A 12,735-nucleotide genomic window follows, 5' to 3' on the forward strand; every position below is an offset into this window, starting at 1 on the left:
TTAAAAGTAAAAGATTTCCCCCAACCCCAAACAATCAGTAACATGGCTCAATCAAGGCAGCATCCGCTGGTCTGGTGACATCTCCTCCTCCCGGCCAGATGTGAGTACGTCCTAGGTTCCCAAGAGTAAGTATTTTATTTTGACTACACAGCCCCAGCTATCTCTAATCCTCCTTCCCTAACCCTCACTGCAGTGTGGCGGGACTGAAGGTCCAAGATGGCTCCAGTCAGATCAGCTTCGTAGAGTTGACACTTACCATTCCTTCTGATTTGTTTGTTCCCTTTAGGATATTTCAGTCATATTCTCTGGCTGCTGGTATTTTTTTCACTAACATTTTTATAGAGTTCATGTAAAACACATGACCATTCTCATGTAATGTTTTATATATGGGCATTTTTTTTTCTTGAACAATTTTTTTCTTGAATGGGTTTTGTGGGCACTATGTATGAGCCAGGCTTAGGAAAAATTTTATGGCAGAGGTGGGGAATGATGGCCCTTTTATGACTTGTAGATTTCGAGTTGAAGTCCACAAACCATAAAGGGGCCATCATTTTCTACATGTGGTCTATGGGAACACTTCCCCATCCAGCTGGTTGACAGCTGAATACAATGAACTTAAACACTGAAATCCATAAACTAAATTGAAAGACCCAATAAAAAAATGGTAATTCTCTGTATGAGGCATCTGAAAGGTAGTTCTAGAAGTATATAATAATTTTGGAGGTTGAGATTATAGTAATGTAAAATATAAATAATAATAAAGCTTTATTTTTTTAAAAAAGAATTTTCTTTTAAATGCATATTTTTCAAAGAATGCAAGAAATAGATAATATATTTATAAACTTAAAAAATATGGGCATTACAAAAAAGCAAATATAAGCCATGCTATGTGACTGGTTAGCCAAGAAATCTGAAACATCTTATAACAAATATATTCTAATACATAATTAAAAGCTTATAATATAAGAAGATAGTCCACGTCCATTTTCTAATCAAAATGTGTCTTTGTGAAGCTTTAAATGTAAAGTGGATTGAAATTTTATTGCATAATAACAGTAAAAAGAAGCTGTGTAGTGCCTCACAGTGAAGCTGTGAAGTGGTGTTATAATTGTAGTTTTTCATTAAGAGTAAGCAATAATAATAATAAGTGACAGATAACTAGTCAGAACGAATGTGAGCAAGATAAGTTACATAGCAGTGAAGAAAATCCCAACCGTTTTTCCGTTTTGCTCAAGGCATCATCACTACTATTAATATTTACCTATTGCTCATTTTCAGGGGAAATTTCATGCTTTTTGGATGATGATTTTTTGACAAGGCAGATCATTATAGAGTATAATAATAAGAATTATTTGGATATACAGTACGCATATTGGTATAAACGACACCTTCCTTAGGCAGTTAATTACTGACTTGTAGATGCCCACCCACACACCCCTACTCTCAACATATATTTTCTTAAACTATTAGCTTTTTCCTTCTGTTCCTGTAATATATTTGTCTATTTACTTCAGTAATATTTATTCTGATTGACAGCATGTTCCTAGAGCCTCATGCAAACAGTGAGTCATATCACCTAATCCTTTGAATTGAAAATGCTAAAGACCAAACCTGGAATTTACTGAGCTGAGGAGGATCCTGCCATAAGCATGACATAAGAAATCCATGTAGAAATGGAAATTTCAATATTTATGAACATTGAAAAGGCATGGGAGAGTAACATGAGAAGACATCAGGTATGGATGAAGGTGGGGAAAATCTTTCCCATTCATCACCTCTTGCAATTCAGTGACTTTACTTCTGAACAGATCATTCACGCTGCAACAGATTTCTCCATGGTATACTTGGCAGCTATTTTAAGCTCAGATCACATTACTCCATTCAGCATTTGGCACCCATGTTCCTGAGTTGTATTGGACTGATTTAAACAGAAACCATCTTACTGGTTTTTGTTCTCCAGAATTAAAGCTGACAGCATGATCCTTTATGATCCTTTCTTTCTTGGTATGTTATTACTTTTGTAACAATGTTTTGCTAGCACCACAGGGGAAATTCAGCACAGTTGTCAGTCAGATAGAGTGAATTATCAGACATGTTAGCTTTCCCTCTCACTTACATTTGCTTAAGAGCTTATAAGCTACAAAGACTGTTTTTTAAATGCTAAAGGGAATGAAATGTCCTGTCAAGGATATTTGAAACCGACTTACAGAATTTTTTCCAGTTTCCAAACACTCTGTTCTGACATAGTCTGGTTTACAAAATCAATATGTTCGGAGATCTTCAGTAAATTAATGATGGGGAGATGAGAATGAACATTACTCTTTCAAAATATGAAACTGGCTTCATAATGCTATGTTATATCTATATCTATATATCTATCAGTGGTGGGATTCAATTTTTTTTAGTATCGGTTCTGTGGGCGTGGCTTGGTAGGCGTGGAAGGGGAAGGATACTGTAAAATTTCCAGTCAGAGGTAGCATTTGCCAGTTGTCCAAACTACTCAAAATTTCCGCAACTGGTTCTCCAGAACTGGTCAGAACCTGCTGAATACCACCTCTGATATATACACATAGCTTCTATATATTATACAGATTCATTATTCTCCAAATGTATAGAAATACTATAACTCTCAGTCTACCTTCCTTGGAATTAGAAGGTTGTGGTATGTCACATTTGGAAAATGTCACATTTTGGAAAGGCTGACGGGCTTCAACATCAGGAAAAGCCATATTATACAAATTCATGGGCGATAGGCTCTTAGTGGCTATGCTCTATGACATTTGAATTAAATCTTGGGTATTGGATATCACTGACTGCCAGATGCTAAGGATTAAACAAAGGTTGACAGACACATTTCCATTGCATCAGTGGTTGCAACCACTTAACAAACCTTTTGAATTGGAACATTATATTAGATACTGTGATGTTATTATCCATTCTAACTAGGAATATATTGATGTATATTTTTTACCTAACAGACTTGCTTTCCTGCATCAGTATATAAAATACTATACCTTAATAGCAATCACAATTCGTCTAACCCCCCTCCTTCAAAAAAAAAAAAAAACAATAATGAAATGACTCATTCTTCCCAATATTGTTATTTCCATAATATTTGCATATTAATTGCATGGAAATTCTCCTGAACCCTGAATGTAAAACATTCTAAGCAGAGGAGCCATAAGTAGAAGTCAAAGGAAATTGTAATAAGGAATAAAGAGGGTGTATTTTAGTGATGTTAATTTTTGATACCAATTTCTCAAAGTCACACATAGAATTTGGAGAAGGGAAAGCTTTATGTACATTTTTTTCTTCTTTTTATGACCTTTGGAATGGAGTCGGGGCAACTGGAGCTAAGCGTTATTGGCTGAGTGCCCTTCCTGACGCCTACACGGAGTTCGCAGCAGATATTTTCTCTTTGCACCCTGATAGAGAAACATTTGTCACTGCTTAGGATTGAACTCTCAATCTTCTGAGTGGGAAGTGAACATCTTCACCTCTAGGCCACTACCCCACACCGAAGACTTTATGTACATAAATCAGTGTAATTCCTTGTTGGCTTTTGTGAATTCTGTCCATGTCAGTTTTGGTTCTTCCTTTTCCCTTCTAAATTCAGTGTTTGATAGCAAGACGTGATCCTGGGCATAGGTGCATTAAAAACAACAACAATCCTCCTCTTTGTTTGTCCAGTCATCAGATTTCACAGGACCACCCATCTGTGCTGTAACAGACCTTATTAGTGTCATCAGCCTTTGTCAACCTGACAGTTTGCATTTCTTCTGTAAACATCTGGTTTTATTTATTTTAATGTATTTAATAGTGCTGAATATATATAGCTCAGAATTGAATTTTTGGGTTCTTGCTTTATCTGAGCTTGGTTGTTTGAGAATATGTGTCATTAACAGGCTATGTAATGTCACCAATGCATGGAAAAAGTTTGTTTGGAGAACAATGACCTCAAACAACACTAAGAATGCAATAAAGATAAATGCACCATATGGATGCTGAGAAACAAATTTTAAAATAGCAAATGGTATAAGTTTAAATGTTAAAATCACTTGAAAAACATGTACAAAGAAATATAAGAAGTATTGGAAACCAGGCAAAGGCAGGCCTTAGTCTCTTTTCTGTCTGGAGATGCTGTGGTTCCAGGAGAAATCCAACTGGCCTTCTGAGGGAAAACTATTATTACTAGTGGACAGAATCACAATTTCATAAAGGACTATAGGTTGTAGAATTATTCCTTGATAATCCCTCTCTCTGATCAGAGTTTCACCAAGCTCTGTAACATTCAAGACCTCCATTAAAACCATGATCAGATAATGTTTCCTCACATTCCATGCTGTAATTCCTCACAACAAAAACAGGACAACACATTTATCATGCTGCCTGTAAAATATGTGCTGATCGTTGTAGTTTATTTTAAAATAAGTTTTCATTTGACTTCCAAAATCATCACTCTCCATAAAGAAGATGTAGAAAGTAGAGGCTACTCCCACCTCCCACTTGGTTTTACATCAGGAGTGGTAAAGCATTTGAGCAATGTCCTTTCCTACGCACCAGTGAATGTGCTATCAAAAGGACACCAAACATTCTTTTCTAATCTAGGATTAACTGCACAGAAGAGCAAAAATAGCCAACCTTCCAGCCTCTCCAAGATGCTAAGAAGAACTTAAAACAGTCCAGCAGCAAAGCAGTTAACATGACAGGAATACTAAAGTTACTAAAATACTGAAGTTAGCCAAATTGAAATGATAGAAGTTAATAGAAACGTGACCTTGAGAATCAAGTAGCGTTATGGAAGATAATGTATGAGAAGTTCCAACCTGGAAGCATGTGAAGATGGATCTACAGGGGTAGAAATCCAGAGAAGTGGTTTGAGAAGGAGGTAAGTCCTGCACGTGATCTGAATACAGCAGGTCAGGTATGATTTTATGGACTCATTTTCTGCCTAACAATCAGATCGGTGTGCTCTCTCAGACTTCCTGATCTGCTACATTACATGTTTCTATAACTGTGATCTTGCTATGGAGATGTCTTGTGTTTCTGGAGTAACTCCTGGAATATCATTCCAGAATTGTAGGTCAATCACTTCTGCAGGGTTAGAGGTAAACCTTGCCATAAACATGGTTCTATTTTTATTTCCTGTTACTTCGTTACTGAATTTATACCCTACCTGTTTTTGCTAACACCTGAGGTAGCTTTCAACAATTAAAAATATAACACGTACCCAGTGCTGTCTACCAGGAACAAGGATAACAGCAGCCACTGGACAGCCCTTAGCCAGAATTTTATAATGTTGAATACTCTGTTAAGCACAGCAAATGCTGTCATAAAGCCATTTTTCATCCAAGATGGATTTCTTTCTCTGTATCCGACTTATTTCCTTGACCTATGAACTTCACATAGAGCTATGTGACTAAAATATGATTATGGCTTCTGAAGAAGGTAGATCTGTACATGAGGTATTAATCATGCCCATGCAGGTATAATTTCCATGTGAGGAAGGAACAGACTCCATCTGGGAGGGGGGAAAAGGGAATCAATATGCTTGATTGCTTGAGACTCTTCATTTTGCACTCTGCAGCCCCTTGCTGAGTTGAGCAGCAGGGATCCACAGTGTGCATCTCTAGAATTATGCCACCAGATGGCAGTAGAGACTGACGAAATGGCATCTCTTTGCCAATACATTTCCTGAGCATTGCTGGTAGACAGAGTCACTATGGATATTACTGTTATTACTATTATTCTTTTGAAAGAAAAATAACATGGGGAGTAATACAAAGGAATGGTTTAAAAAACATGTCCCGTTATTTCTACATTTTTATGTCAGTTAAGAGCTCATGTGAATAATCTTATTTAAAAAGCTGACGCTTTTCAAATAGCCCTCACTTGATGTTTCCTGAATCCAAATGTTTGTGGAGATTCTCAGTCATTCCAGTCATGGTTGTTCCAAAGGTGCTTTTTCAAAAGGCAGCTGCACTTTGTTTTTTTCTTGAAGATGTTTCACTTCTCATCCAAGAAGCTTCTTCAGTTCCTTAATCCAAATTAACTTTGAACAGCATATGGCCCTTCTTGATGCCTTAGTGAAACAAGTAGAAGCTATGTTGGTATCCAGATTTTATTATTAGTTCAGCAGTATATGCAGCTGTTTATAGTAATTTTATTAAAAATTACAATAAATATAAAAATTTGGTACAAAATAAAAATAAAAATAAAAAATAAAAAAATAGCAAAGAAAATAGGAATAATAATTAGTAAAGGAAAGGAAAGGAAATAAATTTATGAAGAAATGGCCTTCCATATCATCACAAATATAAATAATTTTCCTAATTTATAACCTTATCTTAAAATACAACAAATAATCTTTTCATCCCAAAACCCATTCTTTATCTATAAGAGAAACAAAAATAATTGGGGGAAGCTAAGAAGAAGCTAAAACATATGAAGAACGACTGCAGGAATTTAGCATACCTAGTCTAGTGAAAAGAAGAACCGGGATGCATGATATGATAGCATCTTCCTATATTTGAAGGGCTGCCACAAAGAAGAGGGGGACAACTATTTACCAAAGCACCTCTAGGCACGACAAGAAATGATGGATTCAGGGCTGAGATCCTACTGGCATAACAACCGGTTCGGGGAATGCGCACATGTGCACCAAACACACACTGCATGTGTGTGCGCACTACCGGCTCAGGTGAGCATTTACCTTTTCTAGCTGATGAGCGGCATTCAGCTGTGCTGCACAAAGCAGCTAAGGAAGTAAAAGCATAGGATAAAGGACAGTCTAGAGAAGGGCAGGTGAGCCAAACCGATGACCAAACAGTCGTCCCAGCGAACTGGTTTGGGGTCAGCTGCTCTTCAGAACTACTGGTTCTATAGAACCAGGCTGAACTGGTAGAATCTCACCCCTGGGTGGTGGGTGGAAACTAACCAAGGAGAGAAAAAATTCCTAATAGTGAGAACAATTAACCAGTGGAACAAATTGGTTTCAGAAATTGTGAGTGCCACAACAGCGGAGGCTTTCAAGAAAAGACTGGACATCCATCTATCAGAAATAGCATCACTTTTGCCAATTTGTCTCCTGTACAGCATTACCAAGATCAGTACTCCAAGCTTCTGTTAAATCAATTGGTGGATCTATAATAAGATTATCAATAACATCTCTATCAATAATATTTCTGACTGTATAATTTTCTAATTGCAATAATAACCTGTACATTTTTGAAATTGTTCCTTTTGGTTGTTCTAAATAATGAAGTGTTAAATTGTGAAAATTGATATAGGGTCATGTTGCTAAATCTCTAATATTTCTACTACCCAAAATAAATTTAAGTTGGTACTAGAAGAGCTATGGTATATATTTCATCATCAATCTTATGTTTATTGAAAAGTTCCCTATTACTATAGAAATATTTTAGTCTACAAAGATTAAATTTTCCAAAGATTTTGTTTTAGTCAAACTATAATAACCTTCTTGACATATATTTGTTAAAGGAGAAATATCCTTTATGAAAACTCTGCAACTTCTTTTCCAAATCTGAAGTATTGTTTTAGTAGTAAAAACAATTTCAATCTGTTTCATTTTAGAAAAATATTTTCGGTGAAAAGAAACATTGATTTATAAACTTATCTGGCTCTAATATAGTTTCAGTATGAATACATTGTTTTAAGAGTCTACCCTAATAAATGGAATCATATGCCCTAACTATGCTGCTTGGTAATATATTAACAACTTGGGCCTGTTCCAATCTTCCTGCTTCTGAGATCCATATAAAATCCTTTTATTTACTCTCAGTTTTTGTGCACGGAAACAAAAGCTTTCAATTTTTCTCTGCCAATATCTTAAAACCTATTCTGGATTTAACATTGGGAGGCATTGAAATAAAAAATTTAAGCTGTGCAAGGATGTTCATTTTAGCCATTGTGATTTTCCCTAAAATATTGAAATGTTTTGACGATCTCTTTGTTTAGTTTCTCCCAAGTTGTTACATAATCATTTGCAAAGGTTTTATTAATATTTTGAGTTACAGTCATCGCTTAATATTTTAACGATTCTGTTAGAACCTCTAAAACTATGAAAATTTCCTTTTGTGTTTTTTTGCGGTTTATGAAAAAATCTCAATATGATTTATGAAAATTAACTGATAGTCATGTCAGCTCTGCAAATTTTTCTAACCCTAGCTGAATGAGAAGCATTTGAAGGATTCAAGATCATATAACCTACAAGTAGATACAAAAGATACATCTTATTTCCCCTTTTATACTGTTATGCTTCTAAAGTCAGGTTGGATAATAATGGTGATACAGGACAAATTTGCTTAGTATTTCTTAAAAATGTAATGGGAACTGAATCATAACTTAAGATTTCTCTGAGATTTAGTTGGTCTGTAGATGTATTAAATCATCTTATAGAAATCAGTGCCAAATTAAAATTTAATTAGTTATTTGTTTTAAAAATTGTACTTTGGTAGAGTCAAAGGCTTTAAATATATCCAAAGAACATATGGCTAATGAAGATCTAATAATTTTGTTTATTTGTGTAATATGTAAGAATTTCCTAATAAGGGGTAAATTTATTAATAATTTGGAATAAATCCAGCTTGAATAATATGAATAATGTGATCTATAATCACTTATAAACAGTTAATAATTTAGTGTAGACTTCATAGTCCATGTTGAGAAGTGAATGGGCAGGTAAAATGCCTGTAAGATCAAAATGATATTGGAATGACAGCAAGCCACTTGTAGATGCTGAAGGCTGTCCTTGGTGAGATGTGGATATCTATCAAACTAGACAGTGAGACACAACTTCATCTGTTTGCAGAACAATCATAAAGCCTTGAATCATCAGGTGGATCTTTCTGCAGCTGGCATGCCCTGAAGAAAGAGAAGCATGACCAGGTCAAAGACAAAGCTTGAGATGAAGTTGAGTCACTACTTTGCTGGAGTGAATGCTATCATTCCTGTATGCCCTACAACTTTCTTGCTTTGCTTCCCTTTTATTAAGGTTTTGTTTTATTATATAAAATACAAAGAAGAGAAGAAAGAAATGGGAAATTAAAGGAAGGAAGGGGAGAAGGGAATAGGGGGTGTGAGATACAAGGGGAAGGAGAAAAAGACAAAAACTTTCTTGGTTTGCAAGTGGACTATTAGATACTTGAGTTTGATTCTGCCAAGAGCTGCAACTCTAGTTGTTACAGAATATCACCATTGTGGTGCAGCACAGCAAGGGCAAACCTCAAGTATGACCATGATCTGAAAAAGGGAAAAATTCCACTAGATAACAAAAAATTGATCCTTTGCTGTCATCTATTGATTCAATGGTTTTTGTGCCCCAGGTAGGGCAATCATATATTGTACAAGTCCTTTTTTTTTGGTGGGGGGGAGACTCCCAGAAAATGGGTTGCTCTGTCCTGCTACACTTAACATTCATTTTGTGGTATTCTGGCAAAGTCTTTAAAATGGATCTCAAGACATGTCATAGTTTTCTTTCTAAATTAGAAGGCTAGAATGTGTGCAGAAAAACAGGAAGCTCAGCATTACGTTACTAAAATAAGAATGATATTAAAAGTTAGGACAATTTGGATATAAGGCATTGAAATGTAATGAAAGGAACAATAATTTAAAATAATAAAACAAACGGCACCATTAATTTCAAGAAACCTACGGTAGAATCAGTTAATTAATTTTTGGCCTTCTTAACTACAGGGTATTTGAAGTCATATGCTATGAATCATTTTCAGTTGAGATATTAAAATCAGATTACAAAAGAAAAGCCTTGTAAATATTTGCCTTCAAATGAGTCTGAGAATAAATATATATTCAGTAATTCATCCATATTTAGCAGATATTAAAGAGACAAAGCATAGCTTTAAATTCAATTATCATTTTATACAAAGGGAGGAAATATGAAACTTGGCTTGATTAGCTTGTTTCTTTCCATGCTTTGTAATACCTTATTAAAATTTGAACTTTGAAATTGATATTATCAGTCTAATAATGTGAGAATAAATATTTAATCCATGGTTACAGCCTTAGTTAATAGAAGCTTTATTTGAAGTGTGTTACGTCAAAAGTAGGGAAAATACATAACGGAAATCCAGATTTGATAGGGAAGTTTGATTTCAATAGTTTAATTCCATTTAAAATCCTCCAGTAGAGAAAACACAGTTTTTGGAATTCATCCAAGGAGAATTACAGTTTTATTTAGACTTGTAGAGGAAAACATTGACAAATCTCTGAATTAACCATTATGCTAAACATATTATGGAATGGCCACTGAGCTGAAAGAATTCCTAAAGTAACAACGCTTTATGGTGGAAAAGCAGCAAAGTTGTATCCCCAAAATTTACTTTAATAATTGGACTTTAAGTTTTTTTTTCATCAAAAGGCTGTTCTTCTTATACATCTTTTAAAAAAAACTAGCTATTTCTTATAACATATAGTCAAACCCACGTAGATATGAGAATATCTTTAAAGCCACATTTTAGGTATTTGTAAGATGTCACTCAGATTTCTCAGAGTTAGACTCCGACTGGGTGAGTTCTTGTGTGCTGACTGAGAAATAATCTTGTCCTGTTATGTAGAAGAAATATAATCCTGTAGCTCCTGGAAATGCACAGAATCTTTTGGGATTGTTAATTTGTTTATCTGTCCTTTAGATTTTTACCCTTCCTTTTTAGTTAGAACTGCCGAAGTAGCCATGTGGTGATGTCTGAATCTTCACTGAAGGAAGTTGTGTTACACCCATCCTGGAGAAGCTGTCATTGGACAAATCATAAAGGTAGAGAACAACTTTTGTTGAGAAGATGGTCATATTGTGGCTTCAGAGGATCATGGCGTAAGTAAATTATTCGCATTTTTTTCAGTTATGTTTTAGGTTGGGAGACTCCATTGATTTTGTCTATTGATGATCTTTGGTATTCTCCTTGATGCCTCAGTGACTTTTAATATAATAGATCATGGCATCATTCTGGGCCTCCCTGTGTTGCTCCTTCTCCTACTTCTGTGATCAGTCCAGTCAGTGTTTACAAGTTAGGATTTTCAGGATTGACCTCTTTTCCCTTGTCACTGCTGGTGAAAAAATTAGAGAAATCTGTTAAGTTCGAGAAATGAGAGGCTGAACCAGGGCATGGATGCAACAAATACTTTATTAGAATAATAAAGGACTGACCGTGCTTGCCAAGCCTGGAACTGGCTCGCAGCGATCAGCAACTGGTTGGACCCCGCAGCCTGCTTTTATAGCTGGCTGCTGGGGAGAACCAACCAATGGGAGAGAGGGCAACCGCCCCCGTATCACGAACGGACCTGGGTGGGAACTTCTTTAAGTTCCAGGGACATAACACCCCTTCCCCCCAGATGCGAACACGCATAGTCTTTAAGGTACGCGGGAGGCTTGTGCTGGCGCCCAGAATGGCGCAACTCTGGGGAATTGTCTGGTAGATTGGAGTCTGCAACTGAAGGTTGGACCGGTGTGGTGTCACGAGCGCGTTCCTCGGTCAGTGCCGGATCGGGGCTTGTAGGGCTGATCGTTGAGGAAGTGTTTCCGTTGGCTGGTTCGGACTGGTCAGCCATCAGGTGGTCACGGGTCATATTCGGGGTCCCCGACTCGGCTGCAGGCGTGAGCTGGTCCCTGGAATTGGTGCTGATGTGGGGTTGATGCTGTAGCCCTGCACCGGTCTGCAACCATGAGTCACTGCTAATGTGCGTGTCTTGGCGCTTCCGCAGCTGATCCAGGTGCCTCCTCCAGATCCGGCCATCCTCCAGTCTGACTCTATACGACCTGGGTCCGGTGATGGCCACGACCTCGCCCGGGATCCACAGAGGGTCTCCAGCGAAGTTCCTCGCGAACACGGGTTCCTGTAAGACAAAATGCCTAACCCCCGATGTGGAAGCGAGGGGAACGTCAGGGCAGTAATGTGGGTGCAGCCTGTCCAATACAGTCCGCAGGCGTCTACCCATCAGGAGTTCAGCCGGGGACTTATTAGTGACTGTGCACGGGGTTGAGTGCTGGCTCAGCAAGAAACGGGAGAGTTTGTGGTGCCAGTCATCCTTGCTGAACCTAGCCAGAGCCTCTTTAGTGGTCCTAATGGCTCTTTCTGCCAACCCATTACTGGCAGGATGAAAGGGGGCCGTGAAGATGTGGCGGATGCCCAGATTGGCAGCGAAGCGACTGAACTCAGCCTATGCGAACTGGGGGCCATTGTCGGAAACAATTGAGTCAGGTAGCCTGTGCGTTACGAATAGGCGAGTTAATACCTTGGTGACCGCTTGCGTGGTGGTTGTGGACAGTTGTGCCACGTCAATCCATTTAGAGTAAGAGTCCACGACCACCAGGAACATTTTGCCGTGTGTCGGGCCTGCTAGGTCGATGTGAATCCTGGACCAGGGTGCGCTGGCGCTTTCCCACTTGGTGGGGTGGCAATTGGAGGGGATGGACGGGATTCCTGGCAGGGATGGCAGGAGCTTACCCATCTGCTGATGTCATCGTCGAGGCCGGGCCACCATATGTAGCTGCGTGCTAATGCCTTCATTCTGACGATGCCAGGGTGGCCCTCGTGCAATGCCTCCAAAACTCTGGTACGCAGCGAGGTCGGGATGACCACTCGTGTGCCCCACAGCAAACAGCCCTGCAAACTGGATAACTCCTGTAGGCGGGTCTTAAAAGGCGTGAATTTGGTTTCAACATCACTGCCCGGCCACCCCCTCCTCACCCAGTCCAGTACCTGG

At 38.0% G+C, this 12,735-nt stretch overlaps 1 long non-coding RNA gene across 4 annotated transcripts in view; it reads left to right on the plus strand.

Annotated features, from left to right (window-relative positions):
- The first annotated feature begins 4,620 nt into the window (after nucleotides 1–4,620).
- LOC113440844 (uncharacterized) overlaps nucleotides 4,621–12,735 on the plus strand; it is a 56,507-nt gene continuing 48,392 nt past the window's right edge. For 3 of the 4 annotated variants that reach the window (XR_015744571.1, XR_015744570.1, XR_015744573.1), the window contains exons 1-2: nucleotides 8,835–8,971; nucleotides 10,689–10,846. This is a non-coding gene — a long non-coding RNA (uncharacterized LOC113440844). Of the gene's footprint in view, nucleotides 4,889–8,834; nucleotides 8,972–10,688; nucleotides 10,847–12,735 lie in introns of those variants that run through there. The other variant, XR_015744572.1, reaches the window with a different exon arrangement.

Source organism: Pseudonaja textilis, chromosome 8 (genome assembly GCF_049901715.1).
Source record: "Pseudonaja textilis isolate UNSWEBS1 chromosome 8, rPseTex1.2, whole genome shotgun sequence".
Lineage (NCBI taxonomy): Eukaryota > Metazoa > Chordata > Lepidosauria > Squamata > Elapidae > Pseudonaja > Pseudonaja textilis.